The 25,779-nt window shown below is 48.0% G+C and overlaps 1 long non-coding RNA gene across 2 annotated transcripts in view; it reads right to left on the bottom strand.

The window, feature by feature from the left end:
* The window catches only part of LOC140407900 (uncharacterized), a 50,455-nt gene that overhangs the window by 1,724 nt on the left and 22,952 nt on the right, over window positions 1-25,779 (bottom strand). The window contains exons 1-2 of one of the 2 annotated variants that reach the window (XR_011939875.1): window positions 20,275-20,469; window positions 3,261-3,331 (exon numbers count right to left, since the gene is read on the bottom strand). This is a non-coding gene — a long non-coding RNA (uncharacterized lncRNA). Of the gene's footprint in view, window positions 1-3,260; window positions 3,332-20,274; window positions 20,470-25,779 lie in introns of those variants that run through there. The other variant, XR_011939874.1, reaches the window with a different exon arrangement.

Genomic DNA, 25,779 nt, shown 5'->3' on the forward strand with positions numbered 1-25,779 from the left:
GATTTCTGGAGGCCATTCCATTAAGAAACATTACAGCTAAGAGGGTTGTAGAGGAGTTAACCAAATCCTTTTTCTAGATATGGACTGTCAAAAGAAATTCAATCAAATCAGGGATCCAATTTAATGTTGAAGTTATTCAAGGAAATTATTGATAGTTTAGGAATAAAGCAATTTAACTCAACTATGTGTCAACCGGAATCACAAGGGACATTGGGAAGATGGCATCAAACTTTAAAGAGCATGTTGAGGGAGTGCAGTTAGGATAAGCCAGAGGATTGGGATAAAGGAATTCCATTTCTACTATTTGAAATTAGGGATGCACCTAATGAATCAACTAAATTCAAACCATTTGAATAGATTTTTGGTCATGAAGTGACGGGACCACCACTTAAATTGATCAAAGTAAAATTGGTGAGTCAGCGGTCGGAGACTACGTTGTTGGACTATGTGTCAAACTTTAGGGAGAGATTAACTAGAGCTGGTGCATTGGCAAGGAAACATTTAAAATTGTCACAACGTGTGATAAAAAAAGAGGCTGATAAGAAATCAAAAATTCATAATTTTGTTAGTGGGGAGAAAATATTAGTATTGTTACCAATGGTAGGCGAACCATTAAAGGCAAAATTTAGTAGTGCGCCTTATCAAATTGAAAGAGTGAGTGCATTATTTGATCAGAAAATCAGATAGAAGTTAATCTCACAGTGTGTCATGTTAATATGCTCAAAGGGTATTTTGAGAGAGAAGGCAAGCAGGAGGAAGTGTTAGTCGTTATAATTCAGGGAGAAAAGATAAACCCAGATGATTCTGAATTTGGCATTCCTCAAATTAGATTGGACAATGAGAAAGTAATAAGCGATTGAGGTAAATTACTGAGTTACCTTCCGGAGGTATAAAAATAAGTGACCTAAAGAAGTTATTACAGTCACATAGAGCTGCATGTGGGAATAAATTGGGAAGTACAAAAGTAATTATGCATGATGTAAATGTAGGAAATGCTATTCCCATTAAACAACATCCATACAGGTTCAATCCACTAAAGTTGGCATAGGTACAAAAGGAGATTCACAGTATGCTTAAGAATGAAATCATTGAAATGAGTTGTAGCGATTGGAGCTCATCTATTATGATGGTACCAAAACCGGATGGAACACAACGATTGTGTGTGAACTATAGAAGAGTTAATGCAGTTACGGATTCGTATCCCATTCCTCGTTTGGAAGACAGTGTTGAAAAGGTGGAACAAATGAATTCTATTACCAAACTTGACATACTTAAAGGATATTGGCAAGTACCTTTATCAGACAAGGCAATGGAAGTTTCCATGTTTGTGATGCCAAATGGTATGTATCAGTTTAGAGTCATTCCATTTGGAATGAAGAATGCGCCAGCAACATTCCAAAGATTAACCAACAATGTCATTTCTGGACTAAACAATTGTGCAGTGTACATAGGCGGTCTGGTGGTGTTCAGTCAAACATGGAAGGAGCATTTAGAACATTTAAAATAATTATTCAATCGACTGAGAGAGGCTGGATTGACGAAAAAGTAAATTTGTCAAAGCTCAAGTCACATTCTTAGGTCATATAACTGAACATGGCCAGATGGCCCATGGAATGTGAAAATGAAAGCTATTGGGGAGTTTCAAATTACAATCAACGAAGAAAGAAGTTCTAAGATTTCTGGGTCTGAGAAAATAATGCATAATTTCAGCAGTGTGGGTGCCCCACTGGTTGAACTTCTGAAAAAGCACAGGAAATGTCTGGAGGCATTCAATAGTCTGCAAACTGTGTAAACCACTGCACCAATGTTGATGACACCTAATTATGCCAAGCAATTTAAGGTGCCAATTACTGCAAGTATGGGAGTGTTGGTGTTGTGATGTTGCAGGAAGACAACAAAAGAATCAAAAGGCCTGTTGGTTATTTTTCTCGGAAACTAAATATTCATCAAAAGAAATGTTCGACCATCGAGAAGGAGACCTTGAGTTTGGTATTGGTGTTACTACAGTTTGATATTTATGTTGCTAACAATTCATTGGTGACAATTGTATATACAGATAATCCATTAACGTTTTTGGAAAAATTTAAGGATCGAAATGCAAGACTCTTCAGATAGAGTTTGTTGTTACAACCATTAAACTTAAAAATTATACGTGTAGCAGGAAGGGAAAACGTTATTGCTGATGATTTATCATGACTTTAAAGACTGGAATGTTTGAAGGTGGAAAAGAAAAACTGAAATGGATGATACTCACATTTACGTTTGCATGATTAAAATGTAATATGATTTGTATCTTATAGTATAAGGTGTGTTTAATAATGAGACATGTTTAGAGTTAAAAGGTTTGGGAAAAATGATGCCATCTTTTTTATACTACTGGTTAATTATTTTTAAGCGGGAGGTGTGATGAATGTAGGATTTTAGATATATTGGATTATAAGTATTTGGCGAAGTAATGGTTAAAAGCCTGGATTAGAGTGTGTTTGACTGCTGCAGTCTCGTTTTTAAAAGAAGCTTGGTTTGAAAGACAACAAAGCTTTTAGGAGTCTGAGGTGCAATTGTAAAAGCTTGGGCTAATGCAATTTTGTTTTGATTAAGGAGGTTCCCTGGGAAGTTAATTCATTTTCAACTTGGTAAGATGATGTCATTGCTGGGTGGAGCTAAAGCATGAGGCATTTTGAGAAAGCATTTTTAGTTGAGTTCTAATCTGGCTAAAGGTGAGCACAGTGAAACAGTTCTGCTCTTACTGTAAGTTATTTAAAAGAGATTAACTGTATTTAAAGCAGTGCAGACTTGTCTGAGGACAAGGCAGAACTGAAACAAGCCAGTTGAAACAGCTTTTGAAGACATCCAGCCAGAGTTTCTGCAGGGATTCGGACCGGAGTCAGATCTGTTCTGTAATGCAGGGTGAAGAGATCTCTTTCTCAAATAATAACTCTGTAAAGCAAGTACTCTTCTGTGCCATTGATATTTAGGATGGATTGATAGCTGAGATGGCCTATTTTCTTGTTGTTTAAGTGGGAATAAAGATAGCAAATAAGGATATTGTATTCATTATGTTGAGTAGTATTGTTTAAGGGATGATTGTAAGCTATTTTCAGGTGTGATGTTAAAGATTTTAATGCTGTGTTAGTAATAAAGTTTGTTTTAATATACCATGTCCCGATTTCTTCATGCAATCACTTCTGGGGTGAGGTATCATTTCCTCAGAGTCTAACAAAATTAAAATAAAATATTGGGGTTTTGATCCAGTATCCTACCTGTCGTTGGGGCCTGGTCTGGGATCATAATACAACCTATTGTCCTCAGTGCAGTCTATGTCGCAATCACACTGCAAAACATCAAGGGATAGAGCCATTCAATCAAATGGAAAAAGAATCCTGGTTTACTCAGGTGTAGAGTGGGTAGATATGGCATCCCTCACCATCACTGCAGGAGATGACTGCACCATCTCACAGCTCCAGGGTTGCAGGTTCGATTCCCAGCTTGGGTCACTGTTTGTGCAGTGTCTGCACGTTCTCCCCATGTCTGCGTGGGTTTCCTCCGGGTGCTCCAGTTTCCCCCCACAGTCCAAAGATGTGCAGGTTTGGTGGATTGACCATGCTAAATTGCACTTAGTGCCCCCCAAAAAAGGTTAGGTGGGTGGGTTACAGGGAAAGGGTGGAGGTGTGGGCTTAAGTAGGGTGCTCTTTCCAAGGGCTGGTGCAGACTTGATGGGCCGAATGACCTCTTTCTGCACTGTAAATTCTATGATGTCAGTTGAGGAGAACTCAGAACATTGTATAGGGTATACCCCGTAATGAGGCGTCCCCCATGACAGCATTTGTTATGTTCACCTTGCTTGTGAAAGGCACTATGATTACAGGGGCAAAGTTAAGCTGCCCCCCGCCCCCCACTCCCGCCCATATAGTGAATACGTCAATCAAGTGAATTTATTGCAAAATAAACAAAAACTACTACCTATTATTCTACCTCCAAATATCAGTTTGTGCCACAAACAATTACACAATGTACATCCAACCTCCCCTTTTCCTTTCCCAGAGCAATGCGTTCCTCATATCTATACACTGCTATAAATTGGTCGATTCTTTACAAATCCACACTGTCTACCCCCGATTTGCCTATTGCGTTCTTAACGTTGACTAATTAGTTCCGGGACAAACTCAAATTTTCACAGTCGAAGCAAGGCTAACTGGTGATAGTGTCCTGACATCTCCATTTCCCCTTTCTTGAACTGGAATGTTGCGCTCATTACTCTCCAGTCCCTAGCTCCAAATATATTTGTAAAGACATGATTAGTACCTCTGCTGTCTCCTTCCCAACCTTCTTCCGTATGTGTAAAGTCAAAGCTATACTCTTGTGTTGAATTTAACTCTACATTTTAATGACTAAGGAAACGATCGGTAGAAAGGATAAAGATTTACTTTAACAGAAAGTCTGTCCATGGCAATAACTATATACAACCAGCATGTTGGTGGTCCCTCCTCGGGCTGGCTTTTATGTTCGGGTTTAGGAGCCCCATCAGAGTGGGCCTCCTCCCACCACCTGGGAAGCTCGTGCTCCACCAGCCCCCGGCAGACCAATAATCATTTTCCTCATGCGGGTTATGACACCCTTCCACTGCACCCCCCAGTTTGAAAGTTCCCCCTTTGCAGTCACCTAAGGAGGCCTTCTGCACCACTTCATCCAAGGCTGAGCTACTGCCTGCGACGGCTCTGAGCCGGGTGATGTGCACCAGTTGGTTGAGCATCTTTTCCTGGCCAAGCTCCGGATCAGCTATTGCCGGCATCCAGGCCCCGGACATGATTTGGATTTGGGTTTATTGTCACATGTACCGAGGTACAGTGAAAAGTATTGTTCTGCATACAGTCCAGACAGATCATTCCATACATGAAAAACGTTGGACATATGATAGATAATGCATTCCAGAATGCACGTACAGTAAATATCTACGAGAATTAATTGGAGGAGACTGTATTCAAAAAAGTACTGATAATACGGAATCATGAGGTGATAGTCACTAAATGAAAACATATTTCAGATTGGAAAAAAGGAGCAATTTTAATACCTTTTTTATTTAATGCAAAATTATTTCACTTGTTTTGGCCACAGAAAGCGGCGGGTGGAATTCTCCGCATCGCGACTCTGCATACGCGAACCGCGATCGGGCGGAGAATCAGCTATCCGGCCAAAAACGAGGTACGTGCTGTAGTGATGTATAAGTTGTATAAAGAATTAATGACTGCATCATAGTGTAAGACAACCACTAGATGGCAGCACTAGATTAATGTATAAATAAGTGAACTTAAAGGATCTTGGGTCTCTTCGAACCAGGAGTGACTAGACAGCAGTTAGAGAGAGATATAGCATAGTTAATACTTGTACTTAAATATAGTTAATACTTATTCTGAATTACTTTATCACCAGTGATAGTTCTGTAAGAGTGAACAAACCCATTAGTATTTAATTCGTTATTCACTAAACCTATTTTGCTTTGAATTGAAGATTGATAGTTTCTTTGAGATCTAACCATCAGACTATTCTGGAAGTAAAGCAAAGAGTAACGGCATATTACCAACAAGTAATATAACATGTGCCCGGTGCCGAATGGAACGCCATGCTCCAATCCTTTGCTGATGGCGATTATAAGATTTGCGGCCCACGCCCAGGTGGCTTGCAAAATCAGCATTTACATTCATTTAAATGTCATTAGTGTCATAATATACACCAGTATATCATGGTACAGACACACACTGATGGACACACAGTGGGACCAATCAACACACACAACACCGCAGCCAATCACCAGTGAGAGCGCACGCACTATAAAGACAGGGGGCATCAGAGTTCCCGCTCATTCGAGTTGCAGCTAGCTAGGTGGACAGAGCTCACAGCCTGCAACACAGACATTCACCATGTGCTGAGTGCATCGACTGGTTAGGACAAGGCAAAGGTCTTTAGTTAAAGCTAGTATCATATTAACCCACAGTCAGAGTATGTTAAACAGTTAATGATTCAATAAAATAGTGTTGCACTATTTCAAGTGTTGGTGACCTGTATGTGTTCCACGGATCCAGAACACCCAACACAACAATTAGCGTGTTTCGCCCAGTGTGCTTCAGGCCTCCGCGATGCTCCGCCCCTCTCTGGCAGAGGTCACGTGGGTGTGATTTATTACAGGTATTTACAAACAGGGACTGGGTGCCATGGCTGCTGAGGGGAGAGAGAAGGTAAGGAAAGTTTTTCAAACAATTTAAAATTGCAGCGCTTGCAGTGGGTGGCTGCCAGGTCTGGGGGGGAATAGCAGGGAGTGACTTGCTGACAGCTCCATGGATTCGGGTGTCCCCCTCGGGATCGGGATGGACTGGCACAGGCTGCCATTGCTGTAGTATTTGTTTTAAACACACCCATTTGGTTACAGGCCCCTGGCTGCTCACACTGCTGACTGCTCACTGTGTCCTGTAAATGTTCACAGAGCCTCTGGTCATTTGGGAGCCCACCCAGGCCGCCCCTCTGGGAACCCTCAGCCAAGGGTGGCCAAGCTCAATCAGTGGCTCACCAGTATGGCACTCAGTGCAGACATCAGAAGCACAGCCCCACTCAGGGGAAGCAGGGGACTAGCAGAGTTCATCCTCAACAAAGGACACATGCACCCTCCCTGGCAGACTGCCCCTCTCAGGGCAGAGGCTGCACCAGTGACACTATCAGTTAGCCCAATCCGCAGGACCATCAGCTGTCTCCAAGCTTGCCTGTCCATCTCACTCCTGCTCCCATCCATCCTGCCCCCGGTCAGGTGGTTACAACCTGTGTGTCACACCCAGGACCCACATCACACTGCAGCTACGCTCCCAGCAGACGCGCACTTCCCTCACTCACCCCCATCTGTAGGACCTGCCCACACACATGCCTCTAAGCATGGAGGCGATTGGTGGCGCATGGTGACCTTCAGCACCACATAACCAGGTGCAACCCTGCTTGTGGGACAAACACAGCCCACCCAATGAGGAGAGACACAGTAGACCCTATTGGGGAGACAGGACATGAGCCGCAGAGCCTATCGCTGACATGGGTTGCAGCAGCGTCCGGTACCCCTGTTAAGGGACAGGTGGTGAGGATAGAGGCTCCCGGTGCCACTCACTCCTCGGTGCCACTCACTGCAGTGTGGAGGGCTATGATGAGGGCTAACATATTGGTGGCAACAGGTGGGGGTGGGTTTGGAGGGGACATGTGGGGTGCGGAGCTGAGGTGAAACTCAGGGTCACCATGTAGCTTGTTGGATTTGGATGGGCAAGGGAATACTCACCTTGCTAACGTGTCTTCTCTTCTCCCTCCCCTGCAGAGAATGAATTTTGGAGTACAGCCAGCAATGATCGCTGTCTACCTGGCTGCAGCTGCCTTTGCGGATGCACAGAATGGAGGCACGGGGCCTGCTCAGGTAGGAGCCTGCAGAAGAGGAGCCTGTCCCAGAAGACAGGGGCCTGCCAGTGAGGCTGGAGAGCAAGCCGTCCAACAGGCCGAGGACGAAGTACAAAGGAGGTGCATCAGGCCACCCGTCCCTCGAGGACACGCGGACCGCATGTGGCACCGAAGACTCCGCTCAGCAGGGAGACCGTGCAGCATATGTGCCAGATTGTGGCACACCTGGCACTGCTGAGGTTTGGAGGAGGACACCCAATCCCAGTGGTCGTCAAGGTGACGGTTACCATGAACCTTTATGTCTCTGGGTCTTTCCAGGGGCCGAGCGGGTACCTGTCTGGGATCCCTCAGACATCCTAACACAGGTGCTTCCACGCTATAAGTATGCCCAATGCGCCCGGGCAGCCGACTATATAAACTTCAGTCTGGACCAGACCCCCAGGATGCCTGGGCAGCAGGATTTGATGCCATCGTTGGCACGTCCCAGGTCCAGGGGGTGATCGATTGAACACAAGGCCCCTTGCGAGCACCATCAGGGGGTGCCCTTTATCAAGAGGAAGGGGTTCCATTCCCTGAATTGGCAGTTGGTGTGTCACCACCAGTTGCACATCATGCATGTCTGCGTCCAATACCCAGGAAGCATGACGCTTCCCCTGCAACGGGGCAGTGCCTCGGGTGGGTGCACTGAGGGGTGCCAAGTCCTGGGGGCCATTGGCTGGGCTGAACCACGCATATCCAGTTGGGGTATGGGGGTTCCTGGGGAGGTGAGGGGGCACCCATATGGCTGATGGCGCTTTGCACATTTACAGGACATAGTGGGCAGTCAGTGATGTGTGCAGACAGGTGGCTGCCTTTCATGCTGCGGCAATGACGGGCCGTGCCCTGCCATCCCCTGTGCCGGGGGGGCACACTGAACCCACGGCCCTTCTCCTGGTCACCTTTGTGCTACTTGTCCAGCCCTGGTAGACATCCATCCCAGCCAGCAGCACAACTGGCAGCCCACGGTGCGCCTTAGGAAACATGTCTTGCCTCCCCTCTCACCCACAATGCCTGGTTCCCATTTTTAAATACCACAAGTGAACCGTGCCGGTGCCACGTCCGCCTGGGGGAGGAGGAGCGTCGGGGGAGGCTGGAGATTGCCAGATCGGGCCCCTTAATGAGATGTGTTAACGACCGTTACTGTACGATTTTCATGCCCACGCTGGCGCCGGGGTGTGGAATGTAAGCACGCCACCATTGGCAACGGAGCGTGCCGTTCCATTGGACACCCGGTGCCAAAACCGATTTCCGGCGGCAGCCCAATTCTCCGCCCGCTCGCAATTCGTGATCCCAGAGTCGCTGGATGGAGATCCCTTCCCTTAGTCTCTCAAACGGAGAATTCTGCCCAATATCTATCAAATAATTAAAAAACAAACTACTTTCTAAATTCGTAAGACAACTCGGATCAGAATTCGAAACATCCGAAAGCAGCAAAATGTCATTGAAGAGGGTTTTTGGAATATACATGTTGCTAAGTTCATGCACTGTATTTTTGGTGTGAACAAAAAAAAAATGATCTGGGTTCAGAGAGCAATTGATCTGCCTTTGTTGTTGAAAGCACAGTTACATTTATCTTGATTTATCGGAGTATCTATCATAAGGCTACACACACTGATAGAAGTGACATGAACAAATTACCCAATAACAAACCATTTATTCCAAAACTGATGTCCTTACCCACCTCATTCAAACAGTTCCCAGTGGGAAAGTTTCCATTCCAGCTCATTAGGTTCAATTTGACAGTACGCATTCTTGGGAAACTGAGGAATTTCTTTAAACCTCCAATAAATAACAGGGAAGCAGCGTTCTCCCTTGGCTGGCTGCTACTGACGTTTTAGCCCATTTAAAGAGACTTTGATTTTAAAAATCAATAATATTGCAGGAACAAGAAAGCCTTCATTTGATTCGTCCATTGGATGTGGACATTGAGGGGGACAACATTCGTTGCCCATCCATAATTGCCCTTGAGAAGTTAGTGGTGTTATGGGCCAGGGTTTAGAGAGCCCCAAAGTATATCATGGAGTTCACCTGACCCACAACTTTGAATAGATTGTGGTTATGGGGAAACACACGGGCCTACCCTACAGGCGTGATGCACCAGAAATCTACAGTACTGGCAAATTAAAACAATGTTTATTTGTGAAACCAGTTAATACTTTATAAACCCACATTAAACGTCTTAACAACTATCAACTATCAACACCAATAAATCCCCCAAAGAATACAGTGCTAAGTAACTCTTAATCTTTCCTTGTAACATCATAAGACAAAAAGAACCCTCTTTACAGAAGCACATTAGGTTTAAATTCTCTACCGAGAGCAATTATCACTCTGAATTCACCAAATGATCTAGAGATAGTCTTTAGATGGCAGAGAGATCAAAATTACACCTTCTTTGGCTGGCTGCAGCTCCAACACTAAAACAAAACTAAAAACAGACACACCCAAGCTATTCCTCAAAGCGGAGCTAAAAAGCAGAGCCAGAGCACAGCTCCATCCCCACTCTGACATCACTGCAGCCACTTGAGCAGACAAACATTTCTTAAAGTGACATTCCTATGACAGTGGTGAAGTGCCTTCTTAAACAGCTGCAGTCCATGTTGTGTCGATCCATCCATAGGGCTGTTTGGGAGAGAGTTCCAATATTTTGGCCCAGTGACAGTGAAGGGAGGCATATTCCCAAGTCGGGATGGATAGTGGCTTGGAGAACTTCCAGGTGATAGTATTCCCATGCATCAGTTACCCTTGTCCTTCTCGAGGTAGAGGTCTTGGGTTTGAAGGTGCCGTTGAAGGAATCTGGGTGAATTGCTGCAATGGATCGTGTAGATAATAATAATAATCTTTATTGTCACAAGTAGGCTTACATTAACACTGCAATGAAGTTACTGGCAATAAACTGTAGCAATGGTGCACCACTGGAGGTCAAAGTAAGTGTCTGAGATAACAGATGGAGTGCCAATCATGTGGGCTGCTTCATTGTGAAAGCCGTCAAGCCGCCTGAGGTGTTGTTGAGGCCGCATTCATCCAGGCAAGTGGATGAAATCCCATTATACTCCTGACTTGCACATTGGAAGTGGTGGGAAGGATTTGGGGAGTCAGGAGGCGAGTTACTCACCACAGAATTCCAAGGCTCCAACCTGCTCTTGTAGCAACAGTATTCATGTTGCTCAGTCTCTTGTCACTCCCCAGGATTTTGATGGTAATTCCATTGAATGTCAAAGGGAGCTGGTTGGATTCTTCCTTGTTGGACATGGTTATTTCCTGACACTTGTGTGGCACGAATGCTACTTGCCGCCCATCGGCACAGACCCGACTGTTTTCCAGGATTTGTAGTAGGTGCGCTGGGCTGCTCGATCTGAGCAATTAGGAGTTGCGTTTTCCTACAATACTTACGGTGAGTTTCACCTGACAGCCACCATTTTCTTGGCTTAAAATTAGACTACCGGCAATTCGAAAGCTGGTGTGGGACCCGTGCACCCGTTTTCCCACTTGAATAAACTACTTCCTACCCTGGCAATAATTGAGAACTGCGGGCATCTCGCTGCAAAGAATCTGATAATGACTATATTCCCAGCCTTCTGCATGAAAACATGGAGGCTATGAGAGACCAAGGGGTGGATTATCTGTTACCTGATGTCGGTAGCGGGTTTATCGATTGGGCGGAGAATGGAGTGCGGCTGAAAAGCGGGATTGGAGCCGGGTAACAGGCCCATTCCCATGCTCCGATCTGCCGCCATCTGTGGCAGCAAGCTACTCGCCACGCACCAGCAATTTGTCTGCGTTTTTAATATGACTAACGGGTTGGAAACCCGAATCTCCATCCCCCGCGAAGGTCCACCTCCTCAGCCGGGAGTCACGCAGGCGTGAATTGGTGCAAATATTTACACAGCGGGGCCCAGGCACCATGGCCGCTGAGGGGGAGCAAGGAGGTAAGCAAATGTTTCACACTTTTGGGGTTTCCTGGGGGGTGCATGCCAGGACCTCAGGGAGTCACGGGGAATGACTTGTTGCAGCTGCATGGATGCGGGATGCCCCTCTCAGGATCGGGGTGCCCTGGCTGAGACCCCCATTGCCGCACAGGTTCATTTAAGCCCAACACCTAACTGCAACTTACGGGGGGGGGTCCTGGCTGTTGAGACTGCTGACTGCAGACAGTGTCCTGCAAATACTCTGGTCTTGTGGAAACCCACCCAGCCCGCCCCTCTGGAAACCCACCCAGCTCGCCCCTCTGGAACCCCACCCAGCTCGCCCCTCTGGAACCCCACCCAGCCCACCCCTTTGGAAACCCACCCAGCCCACCCCTCTGGAAACCCACCCAGCCCACCCCTCTGGAAACCCACCCAGCCCACCCCTCTGGAAACCCACCCAGCCCGCCCCTCTGGTATCCCTCCCAGCCCGCCCCTCTGGTATCCCACCCAGCCCGCCCCTCTAGAAACCCACCCAGCTCGCCTCTCTGGAAACCCACCCAGCCCGCCTCTCTGGAAACCCACCCAGCCCGCCCCTCTGGTATCCCTCCCAGCGCGCCCCTCTGGAAAGCCACCCAGCCCTCCCCTCTGGAAACCCACCCAGCCCGCCCCTCTGGAAACCCACCCAGCCCGCCCCCCTGGAAACCCACCCAGCCCGCCCCTCTGGAAACCCACCCAGCTCGCCCCTCTGGAAACCCACCCAGCCTACCCCACTGGAAACCCACCCAGCCCTCCCCTCTGGAATCCCACCCAGCCCACCCCTCTGGAAACCCACCCAGCCCTCCCCTCTGGAATCCCACCCAGCCCACCCCTCTGGAAACCCACCCAGCCCGCCCCTCTGGTATCCCTCCCAGCCCGCCCCTCTGGTATCCCACCCAGCCCGCCCCTCTAGAAACCCACCCAGCTCGCCTCTCTGGAAACCCACCCAGCCCGCCTCTCTGGAAACCCACCCAGCCCGCCCCTCTGGTATCCCTCCCAGCGCGCCCCTCTGGAAAGCCACCCAGCCCTCCCCTCTGGAAACCCACCCAGCCCGCCCCTCTGGAAACCCACCCAGCCCGCCCCCCTGGAAACCCACCCAGCCCGCCCCTCTGGAAACCCACCCAGCTCGCCCCTCTGGAAACCCACCCAGCCTACCCCACTGGAAACCCACCCAGCCCTCCCCTCTGGAATCCCACCCAGCCCACCCCTCTGGAAACCCACCCAGCCCTCCCCTCTGGAATCCCACCCAGCCCACCCCTCTGGAAACCCACCCAGCCCGACCCTCTGGAAACCCACCTATCCCTCCCTCTGGAAACCCACCCAGCCCGCCCCCCTGGAAACCCACCCAGCTCGCCGCTCTGGAAACCCACCCAGCCCTCCCCTCTGGAAACCCACCCAGCCCGCCCCTCTGCAAACCCACCCAGCTCGCCCCTCTGGAAACCCACCCAGCCCGCCCCTCTGGAAACCCACCCAGCCTGATCCTCTGGTATCCCACCCAGCCTACCCCACTGGAAACCCACCCAGCCCACCCCTCTGAAAACCTACCCAGCCCGCCCCTCTGGAAACCCACCCAGCTCGCCCCTCTGGAAACCCTCATACCCCAGCAGTATCATCAATGGGGCGGGTGTGGCCATGCCGAATGGCCGGCCCACCAGATGTTGGCACTCCTCAGTGCACTCCTCAGAAGCACAGCCCCGCAGCAGAGGAAGCAGGGGATTAGCAGAGCTCACCCTAAACAAAGGACACATGCCTCGTGGCCGCTGGAACCCTCCCTGGAACACCGCCCCTATCAGAGTTAAAGCCTCACCAGTGACACTATCAGCTGAAGATCACAAGCTCTCTCCAAGCCCTGCCTGTCCACCTCACCCCTGATCCCATCCATCCTGCCCCCAGCCAGGAAACGTGACCAGCTCCCTGTCACAACCTGTGTGTAAAACCCGGGCTTCACATAACACTGCAGTAAGGTCTCAGCAAACACACACATGCCTCGCTCACCCCCATCTGTAGAACCTGCCCACACACCAGCCTCTTAGCATGGAGATGAGTGGCTGCACAGTGTGAACGTCTCTGCCACACAACTAGTTGCACCCCTCCTGGTGGAAGAGCACAAGGCTCCCCCAGTGAGGAGACCCAGAGTAGACCTCACTGGGAGAAACAGGACAGGGACCACACGGCCTATTGCTAACACCGGTTACGACAGTTACCAGTACTCCTGTTGACAGGAATGGGTGATGGGGTAGAGGCTCCCCACAACACAGGGCATGTATTAGTCACTGACGGGGACAGGGGTGCAGTGCGGACAACATCATCTCGAAGGTGCCAGGTGAGGGGGGGGGCGGGGGGGTACATGTTGAGGGTGATGCAGTACAATGCAAGGTGACCATGTAACCTGGATGATCAAGGAAATTTTCATCTTTCTGGCATGCTCTGTCTCTCCTCCCTCCCCCCGCAGAGACATGGATTTCGGACTACAGCCAGCTATGTTCGTTATCCACCTACGTGTCAGGGCCAGCCCAGGGAGGACCCTGCACAAGAAAAAGCTACCCCAGAAGTTGCAGAGGCCAGCCGGTGAGGCTCACGTGCCGGCCAGCCACCAGGCCGAGGAGGAAGAACGAAGGAGGCGCCTCATCAGGCCATGTGTATACCATCAGCGCCTGTCCTTCGAGAAGCTACCGGACTGCGTGTACCACCCACATCTCTGGCTCACCAGGAAGACCGTGTGCCACTGGTGCCAGGTGGTGGTGCATCTGGCACCGCAGGGATTTGGAGGAAGGCACCCACTCCCGTTGGTCATTATGGTGATGGTGGCCGTGAACCTTTATGACTCTGACTCTTTCCAGAGTTTGAGCAGGGACCTGTGTGGGATTTCACAAACCTCCATGTTCGAACTGGCATGGATGCCCTATGCGCCTGGGCATTGGACTACATCACCTTCAACCTGGACCAGGCCCAACGCAGAGTTGAAAGTAGTACATCTGTTGAAGAACAACTTCTGATCCGAAGCAAGAAAGATTTGGTACAAATGTACTCAGGATGTTTTGATGAGTGAGCAGCACGGTAGCACAGTGTTTAGCACAGTTGCTTCACAGCTCCAGGATTCCAGGTTCGATTCCCGGCTTGGGCCACTGTCGGTGCGGAGTCTGCACGTTCTCCCCATGTCTGCGTGGGTTTCCTCCGGGTGCTCCGGTTTCCTCCCACAGTCCAAAGATGTGCGGGTTAGGTGGATTGGCCATGCTAAATTGCCCTTAGTGTCCAAAAAGGTTAAGTGGGGTTACTGGGTTACGAGGAAAGGGTGGAGGTGTGGGTGCTCTTTCCAAGGGTCAGTGCAGACCCGATGGGCCAAATGGCCTCCTTCTGCACTGCAAATTCTATGTCTATGTCAATTAGATGATTGGACAGTTGATGGTGTGAGCATTATATCACTATTGATCTCGTGAAGAAGCAAGTAATTCATTCCCCATGCAAGGAACTAACAGAACTAAAAGGAAACCTTGAATGAGAAATCCCAAGAGGTGAAGAATTGAAGATGATCACCAGAGTCACAGAGGTAGATTACATTATGATGAAAGAGAAGCCAAATGAGCATCTAAGAATTTGCCTGAATCGTGAAGATGTTAATCAAGCAATAAAGAGGAATCACTAACCAATTCCAACACTGGAAGAGATTGGCAGGAGCAAAGGTTCCCAGCAAGCTTGATGCTAGAAATGGCTACTGGAACATGAAGTCTGATGGGGAATCTTCGCTGTTGACAACATAGTCTTCGGCAACTGCAAATTCCTGCGTCTACCATTTGGCCTCAAAACAAAGCAAGATGTGTTCCAGCTGAAAGTTGACAAGATGTATGGAGGATATAAAGGAGCAGCCAGCAAGGCTGATGATATCCAAATCAATGATATCGATGGAGAAGATCATCACTACAATCTACATGAAGCCATGGAGAGAACCAGGAAGTTTGGCTGATGGTAAACACCGACAAATGCATTGTGGGGGTGAGAAAATCCAGTTCTTCATAATGATGTACACAACCGATGGAGTGAAGCCGAGTCCTGAAAAGATCACAGCGATCTCCGAGATAGAAGCTCCAAGAGACAAGAAAGAGCTGAGAGGTTTCCTTTGCTTGTCCAGTGCGTGAGTTCTTTCTTACCTCACATGTCAGTACACACAGCAAATCCACGAGAGCTGATGAGAGAAGATGCTGAGTTCCAGTGATCAGAGTCACAAGACAGGTGTTTCAACAAACCCAAAGAAGTAGGATACATGGAATTAAGTCTGTCATACTACAGCGGAAAGAAACGAGTCACTCTGCAAGCAGATGCTTCGACAAAAGGATTGGGAGCAACCCTGGTACAAGAGGGAAACCAATAGCATTTGCATCCACAGTTCCAACATCAGCCGGGACTAGATGTGCCAACAGAGAAAGAGAGCTTTTGGTAGTTGTGTGTGGATGTGAGAAATTCCATACATATCTCCATGGGAGAAAGTTCAGAGTGGATAATGATCATTGTCTATTGGAGCAGATCAATCTGTGTAAAGCACCAGCAAGACTGCAGAGGTTAATACAAACCAGAATGAGAAAGAGTGCTAGCAGATACCAGGGGCGAGATTCTCCGACCCCCCGCCGGGGTGATCTGGCCCCGGGGGGTGCCCCCACGGTGGCCTGGCCCGCGATCGGGGCCCACCGATCCGCGGGTGGGCCTGGGCCGTGGGTGCACTCTTTTCCTTCCGCCTTCGCCACGGTCTCCACCATGGCGGAAGCGACTCCCTCCACTGCGCATGCGCGGGAATGCCGTCAGCGGCCGCTAACGCTCCCGCGCATGCGCCACCCAGAGATGTCATTTCCGCGCCAGCTGGTGGGGCACCAAAGGCCTTTTCTGCCAGCTGGCGGGGCGGAAATTCGTCCGGCGCGGGCCTAGCCCCTTAAGGTTGGGGCTCGGCCCCCAAAGATGCGGAGCATTCCGCACCTTTGGGGCGGCGCGATGCCCGACTGATTTGCACCGTTTTGGGCGCCAGTCGACGGACATCGCGCCGATACCGGAGAATTTCGCCCCCTATCTTGTTTGTTGTCACCGGAGAAAGAAGAGATAAAAGGTCTAGATATGGAGATCTATCACCAAGTGAACAGAACACTACCAAAATGGAGTCAAAGAACAAAGAACAATACAGCACAGGAACAGGTCCTTCGGCCCTCCAAGCCTGTACTGGTCATGATACCACCTTTAGCCAAAGCCCTCAGCACTTCCTAGTGCCGTATCCCTCTATACCCATCCTATCCATGTATTTGTCGAGATGCCTTATTGAATGCCATTAATGTATCTGCTTCCACAACCTCCCCTGGCAACGAAAGGGTGCCTGCCCATCACTCTATCCGTGCCTCTCATAACCTTGTAGACCTCTATCAATCACATTCGAAAATTGGAAAAGACAAAGAGTTACAGAAATTCTGTCAGCAAGTGATCCAGGAATGGCCTGATAGGATACAGCAAACACAGTCAGCAGTGCAGCTGGTCAATGGTAATCTGCTTGCCGGATCGAGAAAACCATACTCAAAACGATGCAGAAAGAACTTCTTCAGAAGGAGACGTGTAAGCGCAGAGCCAGATCAGCTGTGTACTGGATAGGCAGCTACAAGCGCATTGAAAGAATGGTGTTGACGTGCAATGCATGCCAGAAGTACAGAAATACACAACAGAAAGAGGAGATGGTAGCCACGGAAGTGCCATCCAGACCATGGCACACTGTGGGAGCCTATTTATCTACACGCAATCAAGAATAGTGTCTGATACTTACAGGCGACGACACAAAGTTCCCTTTTACCCAAGAGGTGAAAGGTTTGAGAACTACAACAATCATCGCTATTCACTGAGCTCAAGGGATTCCTGAAAGAGTAATATGTGACAATGGAACACAATTTATTTCCAGAAAATGTAAGCGATTTGGTGAACTTTCAAAGGGTTTATGGAAAGACACATTCAGACAGTTAAAAGAACCTTTATGAAATGCAGAGACTTATAGAAAGACTCCAATCTACATCTCTCACGGCTGACATGAAATCACCCACAGGGCTGTTGAATGGAACAAAGTATAAGCCAACTGTGCCAAGTAAGATACTGCCTCCAGGTGGCTAGGAGGATGGAAGACAACAACTTACTCAGGCACGGGTAGCAGGAAGGAGGCCAATATTTCAACAAACCTGCTAAATCCCTGCCTGAGTGGTTGAAAGGACAAACTATACCTGTACAGGATCCAATCACAAATACCTGGGATGGCATTGCCTGTACTGAGTGCCAAGTGACAGCAATGAATGTCAAATCTACAATATGAAGATACAATATCCTACCACCTAAGTGAGAAAAGAATACAAGCTATAAAAGACACTTAAAGTGTCCAGTTTATTTATAACAGTCACTGGTTAATCTACTTAGTTTAGAAAAAGATTTAGTGATTGAATTACATTGATACAGAGGCATTATACATTGTTTTTCAAAGAGATCTGTTGTTTTGTTAGATTATTCATAAAGAGCTAGGAACTAATTGTTAGATGAATATGTCACAGGGTTCCACATCCGCTGTTGTGCTGCAGTCATGTGCTGAGTAGTAATGTATCAGTCCACCAGCCATGTGGAGAGCAGCAAGAAATACTTGTGAAGAGTCTAAAGTGTGATTGGCCCATAACCTCCTGGCTTCCCAGTGTTGCATTTGTGGGGGTGGGGGTGGGGGTGGGGGGTCCCCAGGGGGGGTCCCCAGTAATGCCCTGGGGAATCCCTCTCAAAGGTTTCCAGTAAGGGTTCACCCAGCAATTGTCCAGAAGCACTAACTTCCCCTGGACAATTGCACTGAGCTGGGAACCATCTGACAAAGCCGTTTAAATCGCTAACTTCAGATGGTTCCACCGGTTTTACACTCGTAGTTACTCTGAAAGAGTTAGAAGGAAAAAAAAACACTTCTGACTTCAGAGTAACTATTTAAACACCCAAATTGAGACCCACACAGGACCCCCTGACACCCAGGGCCCCCCCTCAACTAAGCGCCCCACCCAAGAGTATTTCCCATGCCTCCACCCGCACAAGAAATCCCCTCCCTCAACCTGACCCAACCGGGCCCGGCATCAAACAAGCCTGACCACACCCACTACCTGAACGATCCTCCTCTTCCACTGACCCAATACCCCCGCAGCCCAACCCGATCGAGCCCCACACCCCTGGCCTACTTAACCCAACCCCTGATGGCAGACTCCAACCCCCCCCCCCATCCCCGACTCCCCCCCATGTCTGACTCCCTCCCCCCCCCCAATGTCTGACCTCCCCTCCCGTACCTCCAACGTATGGCTCCCCCTTACCCCCCGATGTTCGCCGCCCCCCTATATGTCCGACTCTCCCCTCCCCGATGTCTGATTCCCCCTGCACCCCCAATGTTTGGCTCCCCCTCCCCCCCCCCCGATTCCCCCTCCCTCCTGACGTCTGACTCCCCCCATCCTCCCCCTCCCCCCAATGTCTGACACCCTCTACTGCTATCTGCCACCCCCCCAATGTCCGAGCCGACCCCCCCCCCCCCTCCGATGTCCAAACCCTCACCCCCACATCCTATTCACTTACCTTAGAAACTTATCTGCTCCCTTTTAATGGGACCTTTAAACTCAACTGCTTAACGACATCTAAAAGGTGGAGGGGTGTCCTCCTTCGCTCCACTCCTTTTACACTCCATCACTGATTGCCATTCCAAGGAAGTTGCGACCCTATATTTCTAACTTATGGAAATTAGAAGACGTAACACAGTGATCCAGATCTTCCAACCTCAGGATGGTCAGAGATCGGATGTATCCTGGAAGATGCACGATGAGACCCCTTGGGAGTGAAAACACAATGATTTTGTGGGAATTGCCAAAGGAGTTGGAATTTCCGATGTACAGTTCCCCTACTCCCTGGAACCCTTTGCAAAAGCCTCCAGCTCTGAATTCGAGTCAGTGACTTCAGACATTTCCAAATTACTTATTTGGATAGTCACCCAGAAAATGTTAGACAGAAAAAAACACAATTTAAATGCCAGGGTAACTATAAAATTGACCCCCCCCCCCCCCCCATCACTCATAATCAAATCTCCAACTCCTTCCCTAAACCCTGATTCCCTCCCCCAACCTGATCTGACGATCCCCTACCACACGACTAACCGCACAACTTGTCCTGACTATCCCCCACCATATGACTCTCCAACAACTAAGTCTAACTAGACCCCTCCCAACCTGACCCAACTACTCACAACCCACCTACCCACCTGCTACCCTACCCACCTGCCAACATACCACCTACCCCACTACCCACATACCACTTTACCATGAGTCCTATCCCCTTACCCACTAACCTCAACCACCCTACCCCCTTACCCACCCTACCTCTTACCCACTTACTTACCCTCCTTAGTCTCTTACCCACTTATTCACTTTACCCACCCTACCCTCTTACCCCTCACCTCAACCATCCTAGCCCCTTACCCACTTGCCATCTCTCCATAGCTTTCAAGGACGCTTTAGGACTTTTAAACTCTCACAGAATACAGCCTGATACAGAATGGGGCCTGGTTTCTGCACAGATTCTCTCGGCTGTTCCCCCGTAGTTTTCCTGCTGAATTCTTCAGGATCCTCCATCAGAAGATTTCCCTTGAAAAATCATTTTTTTGTCTGATCAGGGTCAGAAATAAGAGTTCCAACCCTGAATATAGAAGATTGCTTCCCATTAATGTTCAATTTTGCACCATATCAGCGGACCCTCGTAAAGGCAAAGAAATGAACAATGTAAAGAAATGAAAGTCGGTGGTTAAAAACTGCAAAACATGTCTGTTATAAAATAAGTGGATCGAGAAAAGGTTTCTCATTCATCTCACCGTGTGCTGGAGCACGCCTGGTTTAAGGAATCAAGATCTCAGCCGGGGTCCAGTCTCTGTTGCTCTGAGCGCTGAGATAGCAGTGGCATGGATTCAATCAGAGCTGATTTGTAACAGATAAATGCTCAGCCCCTGCTTCATGTCACTCTGGCAGGATGCTCCGACATGTTCAGACTTTTATCTCACAGTTGTTGAAATGCCTATTCTTGATGTTTGACCTTTTGATACAATCTGTATGTATGGTGTTGCAGATGTTATCCCCTTTAACCAGCACACAAAGGCATCAATGTAACTGTTATGAGACCAGAACGACATAACTCACAAGAATAAAGCCAAAAATGGTTTGTCAAGTCATTTGATCCGAGACCATCTGTTGAGCATCTATCTTTTTTCATGTTTTTTTTAAAAAAACTTTTACTTGCAGATGTTCTAAATTCTCTGTGACTTTAGGTATTTCACCTGTTTTTTTCATCCTTGGGTGGCAGAAAAATTATTAATCCACAATAGTGCAAACTGGTGTGAGTTGTGAAAAGGATGTCGCTCGCTTAGAATTCTTTGCATGTTTATGCCACCGAAATTAACCACTGCGTCAAATGATTTGATATAAAATTATTTTAATTGTCTAAGAATATTTTGGTGACGAAGAAACAGAGCACGACAATACATGTTCTAGTAACACAAAGAATTTGATATTGATGGAATAACTGGAATTAACGTTCTGTGGTGAGGTACTTCATCCTCTTACTTTGCACAACACAGCTCACTTGGGAGATTCTTTTTTAATGGTGTAGCATCACTTTCCCCCTTTAATCACTTTTAGCACACAGGGCTAAATCGCTGGCTTTGAAAGCAGACCAAGGCAGGCCAGCAGCATGGTTCAATTCCCGTACCAGCCTCCCCGAACAGGCGCCGGAATGTGGCGACTAGGGGCTTTTCACAGTAACTTCATTTGAAGCCTACTTGTGACAATAAGCGATTTTCATTTTCAATTTTTTTTTTTAATTTAAAGTACCCAATTCTTTTTTTTTCCCAATTAAGGAGCAATTTAGCGTGGCCAATCTACCTACCCTGCACATTTCTGGGTTGTGGTGGTGAGACCCACGTAGACACGGGCAGAATGTGCAAACTCCCCACGGACAGTGACCCGGGGCCAGTATTGAACCTGGGTCCTCGGTGCCGTGAGGCAGCGGTGCTAACCACTGCACTACCGTGCCGCTGTACAAATCTTACCAGCAACATGGCCGACATCAGCAACTCAAACGTGTGGGAGTAAAACCTGCAGCCACTGCGTGTCACAGCTGTAACATGGTAAACTGGTATTTTTTCCCTCACTTAGGGCTTTATTTTTCTGTTTATTTGTCGGGCATTGAAGCACTTAAGTGCTCATCATACACGGACACACCCAAGCAAGCACACGTGAGTGTACACCCATTCTCCCTCTCACCTCCCTTCCCCCATCTGCTGAAGCTCCAGTAAACAAGATCCAGGTGCTATTGCCAATTTAGAGACGAAGGCAGAATTCGAGTTCCTATCCCATGACTAATATCATCCAGGTTGATAGGAAAAAAAACAGTTCAGACCAGTATGGTTACTGCCCAGTTTTTACTGGTGTTCCATTTTAAGCTATACAAGGCCATTTCGGACCAGTATTCTTATTTCCCAGCTTTTACTGTTTTTTTGCACTGAATCATTTAAGAAAATGTTAGATCCTGCAGTAGGAAATGAGGCACACAGTGTAAAATAGTTATGGGTTGTCATCTACCTTAACTACTCAATATTAGTCCACCAGTTTTTTTGAAGGTGAGTGATGCATTTGAAATTGCCCTGATCATTTTGGGCCCCGGTTTTCCTCTGATTTATCACCTCCCAATTATTGATGTCAAAAGTAAAAGCTACACACCATCTTGGTTTTTAAACCAGCAAGAGTTCTCAGTTTTATGTTACTCTACATCATACTCATGCTAGTAGGAAACAGCGCATCCTCTGATTCACCGTGACCAATACCACAGAAGTGGCACCTTCTTTGCATTTTGACTATCACACTTTTTCTGTCACTCTGCGCGACTCAAGTAAACACCTGTGTGACACTTGATTGAAACTTTAACACACATAAAGCAGCGACAGATCTCTGCGACCATAAGTGTGGAATGGAGCAATCATGACACAGGAAGCCAGGATAAAATTTGCAAATATAAATTCATACTATCAGTCGCAACAAACAGAGTTCAGATCCTTTAGAAAAAGCTTTTTGATGCCACCTTGGTTTCTGAGTTAGACAACTGCACACAAGCAGTAATTAAAATTTGTAACAGAATAAACATGGAGAATTCTAAACTTACAATAAAATGCCTTGTCACAAGTGCTTTTTTACTTCAGGCCTGAAGTTTGAGTTTGCCTACAGTTGTTTCATTGTGTCCTGATGCAGCCCCGACCAGTGCTTACAAGATTCTCGAATTGTCTTTTAAATTAAAAGAAAGACCTGTTTCTCACTCGCTCGGGAGCACATTCCGAATGCCAGGCAAACAAAGGGAAATTAAATGCCAGCCTGCTCATGCTTCCCCTGCCACCTACCTGCAACTTGAGATGGGCAACACCCACTCACATATTTGGCAAATTGTTCTAGCCTCTTGCCAGCTGCTTGGCGGAGGCTTTTGCAGGTCCCCGCCACAACTGGCTCACCATCAACCACTGCTCGCTTCGCTGAACCCTCACACTCCGCCTCTTTCCACTGATGAACATCTACAGAGTGAATCAGGGTGTATGTACAGTATCACACCTCCAGCACGTGGCTAAGAGCTAGTCTGGTTCAGTCAGACAGAGTAACCACACTTAGGTTAGCAGAGAGTCGAACCCATAGAGAACTGTGCTAACTGTGCTACTGGTTCAATAAATCAGATTGAACTAACTTCAAGGTCTGGAGTATCTTTTGGTTAAAGCTGCATCCAGTTGCAGCCTGTGTTATCCCAGAGTACATAACACAACATGCTACCAGGAGACTGCTTAATCTCGGTGGTTTACCTCAGTCCGTTCCGTGACTTCCAGCAAATGTATCCCAGCACCATGGAGAAGATTCAGGCTCCTCACCAGCTCAGGACCTCCGGCAATCTCAGTGCCAACTGGCGGACATCCAAGCAAACGTTTCTGCTGTACATCGAAGCTTCAGATCTCGTGGGTGCGTCTGATGCAAGGAAGATCGCGCTTCTCCTCTCGACAGCGGGTGATCAAGCCATCAAACTCTTCAACTCTTTTCATTTCACCGAAGGCCAGGACAAGACAAAGTTTCAGACCATCCTGGACAAGTTTGACAGTCACTGTGAAGTGGACACTGTCATGATATGCGGACACACACATAATGATATACAGACAAGCAGCTAATGGACACAGAGAGCAGGACATGACCAATAAGCAGACAGGACACTCAGGGGTGGGATCTGACTATAAAAGACACGAGGCACTCACACTCCGCCTCTTTCCACTGAAGAACATCTAGAGAGTCAGTCAAGGGTGTTGTTACAATCTCCCACCTCCACCACATGGCTAAGAGCTAGTCTGGTTCAGTCAGACAGAGTAACCACACTTAAGTTAGCAGAGAGTCGAACTTACAGAGAACTGTGCTAACTGTGCTATTAGTTCAATAAAACAGATTGAACTAACTTCAAGGTCTGGAGACTCTTTCTGATCTAAGCTGCATCCAGTTGCAGCCAGTGTTAGACCAGTGTACCTAACACGACATGATACCAGGAGACTACTAATTTAAGGTGGCTGACCCCAGTCCATTCCGTGACGACCAGCAAATGTATCCCGGCACCATGGAGAAGATTCAGGCTCCTCTCCAGCTCAGGACCTCCGGCAATCTCAGTGCCAACTGGCAGATATTCAAGCAAAGGTTTATGCTGTACATCAAAGCCTCAGACCTCGTGGGTGTGTCTGATGCAAGAAAGATTGCGCTTCTCCACTCAACAGCGGGTGACCAAGCCATCAAATTCTTCAACTCGTTTAACTTCACCAAAGGCCAGGACAAGACAAAGACCATCCTGGACAAGTTCGATAGTCACTGTGAATTGGACAACAATGAAATCTTCGAGCGCTACATATACAAACAACATCTTCAAGGTAAAGATCAATCTTTCAATGCCTTCTTAACTAGCCTCTGCCTGCTAGCGCTGTCCTGCAACCTTCGTGATATTGCTGACTCCATGATCAGAGACCAAATTGTGTTTGGAGTTCACTCTGATCCTCTGAGAGAGCAGCTCTTAAAAAATCAAGCATATGGGGGATCTTATTGAAACATATAAAATTATGAAGGGAATAGATAGGATAGATGCGGGCAGGTTGTTTCCACTGGTCGGGGAAAGCAGAACTAGGGGGCATAGCCTCAAAATAAGGGGAAGTAGATTTAGGACGGAGTGTAGGAGGAACTTCTTCACCCAAAGGGTTGTGAATCTCTGGAATTCCTTGCCCAGTGAAGCAGTTGAGGCTCTTTCTTTAAACGTTTTAAAGAAAAAGATAGATAACTTTCTAAAGAATAAAGGGATTCGGGGATATGGTGTATGGGCCGGAGAGTGGAGCTGAGTCCACAAAGATCAGCCATGATCTCATTAAATGGCGGAGCAGGCTCGAGGGGCCAGATGGCCTACTCCTGTTCCTAGTTCTTATGTTCTTATGACCCTGCCAGTCGCGATTGAAACATGCACAGCGCATGAGCATGCAAAAAATCAGTATTCCCAATACAAATCGACTGGAAATGAGAAACTTGCCTCCCACGAGCTGCTCCATCCAGTTCAAGCTGGACACAGGTGCTTCTGCCAACCTCCTCTCACAGGCAGACTTCAAACGCATCAAGAAGCCCCCCGGGTCCTTCCAGCAGCCTGCAGGCTCCTGGACTATAACGGTAATGCCATCACGGCACTGGGGTCCTGCCATCTACTCGTCTCCAACCGGAGTACCCATTCACGGCTAAGGTTTGAAATTGTCAAGCCGGACAGGGCATCCCTACTGGGCGCGCATGCCTGCAAAAAGCTAAACCTGGTGCAGCGGGTTTATTCAACGACCTCCTCCAACGTGGATCTTCAAGCTGGCATCCTTGCTCAGTATCCAGATGTGTTCAATGGGATGGGCACTTTGCCATATCGGTACAAGATCCTACTGCGACCTGATGCCAAGCCTGTGGTCCATGCACCACGCCGGGTCCCGGCTCCGCTGAAGGAGCGCCTGAAGGAACAGCTCAAGGAGCTGCAGCAGCAGGAGATCATTTCCAGGGTAACCGAACCGACTGACTGGGTCAGCTCGATGGTGGTGGTTAAAAACCCTCTGGAGACCTGCTCATCTGCATTGATCCCAAGGATCTCAACCACAATATAATGTGTGAACACTACCCCATCCCAAAGCGGGAGGAACTCACCAGTGAGATGGCACATGCACGGTTTTTCACGAAGTTAGATGCGTCACATGGATTCTGGCAAATCCAGCTGGATGAGTCCAGCAGAAGGCTCTGCACCTGCAACA

The sequence above is a fragment of the Scyliorhinus torazame genome, chromosome 2 (assembly GCF_047496885.1).
Source record: "Scyliorhinus torazame isolate Kashiwa2021f chromosome 2, sScyTor2.1, whole genome shotgun sequence".
In the NCBI taxonomy this organism is placed as follows: Eukaryota; Metazoa; Chordata; class Chondrichthyes; order Carcharhiniformes; family Scyliorhinidae; genus Scyliorhinus; species Scyliorhinus torazame.